Raw genomic sequence first — 8,627 nt, forward strand, 5'->3', positions numbered from 1 at the left:
GACTTGGAAGTTCCAAGGACTTCATGCAATAAAGGCATATAGGTTCCAAAACCAGGTACTACGTGGAACATGGTAAAAGGGGAGTTGGAGAAAGGTTATTCCAGCAGTGATGCTGTGGGTAAAGATAGCAGATTAGATCATCTTCAAAGCAATTTCATTAATTCAAGTGTCTAGGCATTAATGCCATAAGTCTAGCCTGGAACATCTTTGGAGAACAACTGTGAAGATATAAAAATGACATTTTATAAATATCATCGGGGATATTTGAATAATAATATTGGCAAATATAGCAAAGGTAACATGGAAGATGATGAATTGTTTTTTAAGTGAACAAAGTTTATTTAGTGCCATATATGCCAAATATGATGTGATAATAATATAATGCTATAATACACACATATATAATATGTATGTTATATTCCATTTGAAAGCTATTTCCCACTGTATATATTATTTTACCAAATAAATTATCCATTTCTGCTGGACAGAATCTCATCTCATATTTCTCATACATTATAGAGCCTACCACTGTGAAGGACATAAAGGCAGCATTTCATAAAAATCTTATTGTCTGGTGAAATAACTGAGGCCAGAATTATCAGGAAACCAGCCCAAGTCCTAAATGGAGTCAGCAGTGAATAAGAATGGAATCCACTTTCCTTTATTGCAATGTAACTTCCTAATATTGATAGAGTGGGAAAAGTTCCAAACAGTGCCACGTCATTCTAGATAATAAAACTATGGATCAGTTTACCTTGTGATATTCAGTAACACATTTTATGGACCTAAAACATCAAGGAAAATAGTCCAAAATCATGTTTCTTGTCCATTTGTGTGTGTTTTTCACTTTAAAAAGGTGACCTTAAGGTGGGTGGGTGGGGAGGGCAAGAGTAAATCAGTTGAATCTTTCATAGCAGCATATTTACTTCACCAAAAAATAAAAAATAAAAAGACTTTAATTGAACAGAGAAAGAAAAAAATGTTTGAATTCCCCTTCCTTGACAAGATTCAGGGCTTTCCTGTGAAAATAAAATACACATTTGCAGTAAGTTTAGGTTTGAGGGTAGAATTTAAAGCTCTTGTCCATCAACATATCATAATGGCTGGAGGTCACATGTGCATAATGGCACTTGTTTGAGCACTTTTGGAGAGAGCAGGGGAGTCTTTGCAGTGCAGTAAGGGAGTTTAAAAATTTAAGGATGTTTTCTTTTCAACGAGAAACAACACCTACTCAAAATAAGTTGGCAAATCCGTGTTCAGAATCTATGTCGTTGCCCTAACGTTCAGGAATGGTTAAGGAAGGAAATAGACTCTCAAGGTCACTGGGAATAGTCTTTAGAGTATTCTTATAAGACTTATCTGTGCTCACATGCCTAATTTTTTTCCAAGGGCAAAGAATGGCCACTTGCTTGAGACAGGCCCAGTGCCATCCTTTATTCAAGTTCCTTTATACTCCTCTTTTTAAAGAAGCTGTCAAGTTCTTTTTCTGCAGCTGACAGAAAAGGCCAAATCTGTGGTACAGGAAAGGAGGCGCAAAAAGAAACTTTTTTGTGTTGATGTTTTACTAAGTGAGCTAAGGAGAATTTTAGAATCATGTAATTTACTCTGGAGGCATTTACTGTACATAGCTATAGTGATGGTAATTTCTTTCATTGTTGAAGTGAAAAGATAACCATCAATCAGTTGTCAATTGGTCAATTGCAGAAGTGATGAAAAGAAACTGGTAGGAACAATCACTTCTGTGGCTACCTAGACCATTTGTAGGCTTAAGAAAACTATGGGAACTGGATTGCGTTATAAAAGGGATTGGACCAGATTTTCAAAAAGGTTAATAGGCATAACTTCCTTGTAAAGAATGGCTTTGCGGTTATACATAATCAGGAAATGCATTTTTTAAAAAATGAAAAATGAAAAAGGCATGGGGTTTAAAAAAGTGAAAAATTTGTTTTATTAAGCTGGGTATCAGGTAAGTAAGCTCAGAAAATCTTGAATTTCAGTGTGTTCTTAATGGAGGAAATAAATATAACTTACAGTAACCCAAGACATGTATTTTAGAGCAAATTAATGAAAATTACTTAGTATTCATGCCTTAGTCTCAATATTGGGCACTTTAAAATAAATAACTTTCCAAGTATTTCTCATAAGAAATTGAAAGTCCAGATTAATTTTGAATACGATTAAGCAAACATCTACACATAATTTAATTTTTAAAACGTCTGGCAGCTCACATAAACGTTAGCATAAGTTTTAAAATCATTAACTTGCATAAAAGGCAAATGCGCAAATGGCACTTTGAGATTTAGTGTTATAAGCAAGATTTCATTTTAATTTATCCTATTTTCCTAAGAGTAGCAATGTTATTGATTTATTCTGAGAGAGTTCCCCCCACACACAGTGATGATTTTTTTTTTTTTTTTTACTGTGGTAGGTAATAAAAAGGATTACAGGCCCCCAGAAGGATGAGATATCATCAGTTTGTAATCCAGCCCATGGTTTCCTAGATACCGTATTGTCTATTCTGTTCCGCTATGTGAAAAATGTTGAATATCAACAATGGGTTTCAGTGCTGTATTGTTGAGTTTTGTATGAACTAATCTAGCTTTACTAAGAAAAAAAAAAGAAAAGAAAAGAAAAGAAAAGAAAGAAAGAAGAAAAAAAAAGAAAAAAAAAAGAACCACAGCTTTGGACAAAAGTCTATAGCCAGTGCGTTTGAAACTCCCCTTGCACAAGGGCTGACTGTAGCTGGGGGAAGACAGTTTACTCATTTGCGCTCTCCTTTCATGCAGTCAGCTGGTCCTCTCCTCAGGTGTAGAGCACCTATTATCATTTCACCTGTTTTGATTCTCTGATGAGGAAAATCCCAGGACTTATCAGCTGGGATAGGCCTCATTTCCAAGACAGCTCTGTTCAGTGTTTGGAAGGTAAGCTCTTTGCACCACTTCTCTGCTGTAGTGTGCTGGCCTAGCTCTAGAACTTTGCATCATATCACTTATTTTTAACTTTTACTTTTTCTTCTCTTTCCTTTTTTTTTTTTGGAGAAAGAAAGCCTGACAGGTTTCTCCGGAAAAGTGGCCATCCATGGAATGAATGAAATGTTCCCTTTCTGTTCCAGTAAGTAATTGACTTGTAACTAAAAATTGAACTGGCTGCTATGTCAAGTGCAGTGTGAGCGGCTGCGGGCACAGGTGTTGCTTACTCTTTAGCCTGGAAAGAAAAGGGGCTTAACCTGTGATTACATTTCAAGTCAATTGACCTCAACATGATAGTACATAATGCTCACTTGCCTCCCGAATGGCCTGAGTTCCCATTTGACCCTGTTTCTGGCACCTGTGTTTTTAATGTTTGGTGTAGCTGAAGCTAGAGTTGCTCTTTTGGTTAGAAAGAAAGTGGGTGGAGAACAGTTCTAAGTAAATAACAAAGGATGGGCAGCCGACTAAGTCTTTAATCCGGTGCTCAGTGTGTTCTGTTTTTTTTAATGCAGTAACTCTAAGTTCAAGTAAATTATTATTCAAACTTTCACTTTAAGAAGTATGGGTTCATGGACAACCATTTTAGTACGAGGGACACACAGTAAATCCAAATCAGTGAGTTAAAACAAGCGAAGGATGTGAGGATTATGATGCTAAGGGCTTCAAATGCTTCATTTTGATTATGCAACTGGCCATAAGCTTTCTAAATTTGCCTTGCACTTTAATGATTTTTCAGCCCTAGGAATGAAATAGCAGCATTGTTTTTCCCAGTTTCTGTTAAAAAAAAAAAAAAAAACAAGACTGTTGAACTTGAGCAAGATGACCCGATTTGAGTTCTGGAGACAAACCTATATATACCTACTTCCCCAAAGCAAAATAAAAATCAGTGACATCTAACATTGCCATTTATACTTGAAGCTATTCTCCATTCATTTTATGTAAAATGGTCGCACGCTAAGAATTGGTCCGTGAGATGAGAGCAGTCATGGACTGCTGTTTTTTCTTCCTCACTTCCTTTTTAACCTGAGAATTAGAAGAAAATGCTGATGATGCTTGCTTAACCCTGCTTTTAGTGCCAGGCTGTGACCGGCTCTCTGTGAAACCATTTCTGAGCCTCTGCTTGCAGTGGTGAGCTTGAATTTTTCCCCTTCCTTGCCCATCACTGTCAGTCAATTATAGGATTGAACTGAACCAGAAAATCTGGTACAGTCTGGTAATTAGTACAAAGGGTTTCCAGTCTAGTGTAAAGACGGAGATGCAAGAGCCCCAGCAGTCACAGAAATCGTTTTGATTGGCCATGGACACTGCCTTTTAGTGCTGCTCGGTGACTTCCTAAAGATATTGCCTCCTACCCTACAGGTCTTCTCCTTCAAGTACATTATGGACCTTTTTTAAAGTCCTGTGTGTGTATGTGTGTGTGTGTGCGTGCATGCATGTGTGCATGTGTGTGCTGCTTTTTTTAGATCCAACTTCTCCCATTTTTAGTCTGTCATTTTTGCCTATCAAACAGACACATTTTGACTTGCCCAACAAAGAACCAAGTTACCAACATTCACAGAAACTGACATTTTTAATTCAGGCTTCATTATGTCTTTGAATTATGACAGTGAAGTACAAAGACATTTTAAGAGTTTTTTTCATTGTTTTTTTTTTTTTAAATCCAGCATTGGAATGTTTATCTTTCTTTAGTATTCATATTTCCTTCTCTACCTTTCTTCTCAGTAATATATAATTAGCATTATCAAAACCATCAGCTATTATCCTTTATGACTTTTGACCTTTGTTTAATATGTCTCAAGCTTGCGTTCTCTAAAATAAGTAAAACCTCCTTGAGAGATTTTAATGAAATATCTTAGGGTTACAAAAACAATAATTTAAAGTGCGAACCCCTTTTAAACAAAAACAATAAAATAATTTAAAACGTGAGTCTCTTTTAAACATGACAAGGCAAGTAATGGATTATGTGATAAAACTATAGCAACAAGATAAATTTTGGAAAAAATTATTTTGTAAATCAAACTTGCATTTGATGATAAGTGCAATTTTATAGTCTATATTTTATCACACATTTTTAACCACTACTTTGCAGTTCTTGGCTTATTATCAATGCTATTTTGGGGTAAATTATATTTTTTTGCAGAAGCAAACATCCTCTTTGATTACAGATTACAATTACTCATTAGTCACACATTAGATACAATGAATGCGTTTGGTAGCTTGTCAATGTAGCAAATGCCTGCCCCAAAAGATAGACATATGTATCTTTAAGGGCAAATTTAATTTCTGACACCCTGTACAAAATTGCAAAAGCAATAGTGCCCAAAATAACAGGAGCAAAAGAAAGCACGCGGTTTTTTATTTCCATGGATGCTATCTTTAGAACAATCTGCATGATGATTTTAGTTGTGATGCTTGTGTGTTGGGAATCTTCTAACGGACTCTTTATTTACCCACATCTTAATATAGCTTTAAATATCTGTTTTATCCAATGTACAATCTTAACAAAAGTAGTTATATTACCACGTCTGGTACTGATTTTTACATGTCTGACTTTGCTATTAAATTTCAAGAAGGTTAATATTGCTTTTGTAACCCTGTCATGAGTAATGCATTTTCCCAGTAAACATGTCATAATTTTAAAGGCTGCTCAAGAAGCAGTGTTTTTGTTGAAATAGTTTTGCATTCATTTCTCTATTGTTTTTTAACCATAATATAGTGTAATGCTTTGAAAAGAATACGCATATTTATGTAATTAACACTTTTTGTTTTTAGCAAAACCTTGCCCATTAAAAACTAAGAGGGGCTGAGAAAACCATATAAATGGGCAACTTTTCAGCGACAATATTTGCATTCAATTTTAATTTACCATCAAGTCTATATCTTGAAATGTATCCATAAAGGGAATAAGGGAGGAGTATATTCTGATAATATTTTTTCTATTTTATTTTTTAATATAAAATAAATGTTGACATTCAAAAGGTGCTTGCCACATTATGGTATGGCAGGGTTCTATATTCTAGAAGAGCTGAATTCTCTGTGGGTCGGTATAAAATTAGAGGCTTTAATATGGACACACAAACATTCTTTTCTACTGCAGTTTATCTCCTGGTGGCAGAAGTAAGACTTCGAAAGAATCCTAAAGATTAGCTAGCTTCGTGGTTTTCAGACTGTGTTACCTTGAGCTCTTAGCCTCTTTGGGGATACTCAGGGCCATGGGGGAAGGGAGGCTCAGTGGCCTCCACCTCCTCGAGACCAGAGCATCTCTGCTTTTACCCGCTGTGACTATTAAAGTTCCACGGAAGAAGGGAATCTCATGTTGGAGGCAAAAAAGTAAAAAATTGCTGACTGAGGCCATCTTATAGATAAGGAAAGCAGCGTTCACTTAGGGTGGCCCGCTAAGTCAGTGACAATGTCAGTTTTGTAACCTAGTCTCTTGTCTCATAGTCCCAAGTTCACTCTACTAAACTATAATAAACTTTCCCTATACATACAGTCACAGGTCTTTTTAGGTAGTCATCCTGGGCTGGATTACTAAAAACACACACTAAGAAATCCATAGCTCCATGTTCAAAATCAAGATGCTGTGGAAGATACAGTATCTAGGTGGTAAATGCAATTGAGCAGCATGTTGTAGACCAAAACCAAGCCATTTAATACTGTTAAATTTGGGTGCATCATTACAGCCTTTAGGTAAAATATTGATTTACTTATTACTTAGGTAAAATAATATTTAGGGAGTATTTTTTCTTAATTTTTAGTTGTGGTTAAAAAATTACATGACATACAACTTACCTTTGTAACTATTTTTTATGTCAAGTTCAGTAGTGTTAACTACCTGCACATTACATTGTTATACCCGGTGGTATCTTTCTCAGTGGAAAAAATTACTTAGGACTTAAATCCAAAAGAAATAATTTAAAGAATGTAAAGCTGAATTAAGATGCTACTTTCCTCAAGACATGTTTTATGGAATACTGTTACTATAACCTGTGCCAGGTAAAAGAGGAACATCGTCAAATAATTTTTGGAAATGTAGCAAGCTATGTCCCTCCCTGGGAAAATTCACAGGGAAAATTTGTATTTGAAAAACTCTGAGAGATCATACTGTAAAGATCTCTTTGAACTTTGTATAATACAGAGTATCCCAAACTAATTTTCCATAGACTCTCCCCACCTTTTTTTGAAAAAAAAAAAAAAATTGATTTTTATTCTTCAGAGCTAATGTTCTGTAGAACACATTTTAGAATATTCTCCTCTAATAGAACTTTGGCAGGTTAAATCAAGGGAGAGAGAGAGCTGTAAGGCAATCTTTATGTTATTTATGGCTCTGATGTACCATTTCTTTATCCACATCTTGTGGATAGGATATTAATGGATATCCCATTAATTGGATCATTCAACAAATATTTAGGCACAGTGTTAAATGCTGGGAATACAGTACTGGGTAAATCTATCAGGGCCCCTGACCTTACAGAGCTTACAATTCCATTGCCTAAAAAAGAAAAAGGAAATACAGGGAGCAAAAGCAGTATTTGCTGTTTCTGGCACTCAGCTTATCTGGCTATGTTTGTTTTGTTTTCCCTAATTCTAAAATGGGGGGGGGGGGGGCGGCGGGCAGGGAGAGCAGAACACCAGTCTAGAAGTTTACAGTTGGCTCTTTGAATAGAGATATCCCATATTTGCCTGAGATCTACTTATGCATCAGCAATATTCAATGATAATTCACTAGTAATCCAAAGATGGCCTTCTCTTGTTTAGAAAGAGAGAAATGGGAAAGAAAAGAAAGCAAGGGAAGAAGGAGTAAAAGAAAACACAGTGTTTCCTGGTCTTTTCTCCTCGTGTAACTCCTTAGCTATTGATGTTACTTACCTTCCACACAAGATTTCTTTCCAGTGTCAACTGAAGACTAATCAGCGGTCTGCATGTCATCATTGTTTTTCTAATAATTCAAAGAGTATCTCTCTATCAGCTTCAACCCGTGGTAGTAACCATGGGTCCTACCTCTGTCAGGAAATATTTTCTCTAATTAGCTATCCAACCTTCTCTCTCAGGCTCTGACCTTTATGTTGGGGAATCTGTGCCTTCATGTGAGCAGCACATGTCTCCTAAAGAAAAGAAAAGACCAGCCCACAGGCATGGACATTGCTTGGTTCTCCAGACCTGTCCCATCCCTAGAATACTTCTACAGACCAATTGGATACGGTCCAAAAGATACTCCTGAAAATTTCAGGAAAAGCCCCACCTTCTTGGTGGACAGTGCCTTCATGTCCCATTCTCTTGTATGGAAGTAAGTGACTTGCAGACTAATTCCTGTATATACCACTTGAAAAGAAATGTGGTAAAGGTTACTGGCCTTTGGTCACAGAGATTTGAGAAGAGAAGGGTGCAAAATTTAAAAAAAAAGTGGCTTACAAGGAAGAGAGACAAGGAAGACCTTTTGGCAGCTATGGTTTCCTGGCTGTATGTGCTGACATCGATGTGTCCCAGGTGATTCTCTAAGTGGGTCCCGAGCTGAATCCTCTGGGACGTTGCAACTTCATTTTGCTCTTTCTCTCCCGCCCATCCCAGCTTTCCTTCAATGGGAACAGTGTGAGATAAGATCATTATCAGAATATGATGAGGAAAGGATTTAGGAGAGAATTTGGGATTTTCAAATTA

General features: G+C 36.3%; 1 long non-coding RNA gene across 1 annotated transcript in view; it reads left to right on the forward strand.

Moving 5' to 3' along the window:
• Positions 1-3,024, forward strand: part of LOC118006825 — a 129,685-nt gene extending 126,661 nt beyond the window's left edge. The window contains exon 3 of the long non-coding RNA XR_004678199.1: positions 2,787-3,024. This is a non-coding gene — a long non-coding RNA (uncharacterized LOC118006825). The remainder of the gene's footprint in view (positions 1-2,786) is intronic.
• The last annotated feature ends 5,603 nt before the right edge of the window (positions 3,025-8,627 follow it).

The sequence above is a fragment of the Mirounga leonina genome, unplaced genomic scaffold, assembly GCF_011800145.1.
Source record: "Mirounga leonina isolate KUSES-001 unplaced genomic scaffold, KU_Mleo_1.0 Mir_115, whole genome shotgun sequence".
In the NCBI taxonomy this organism is placed as follows: Eukaryota; Metazoa; Chordata; class Mammalia; order Carnivora; family Phocidae; genus Mirounga; species Mirounga leonina.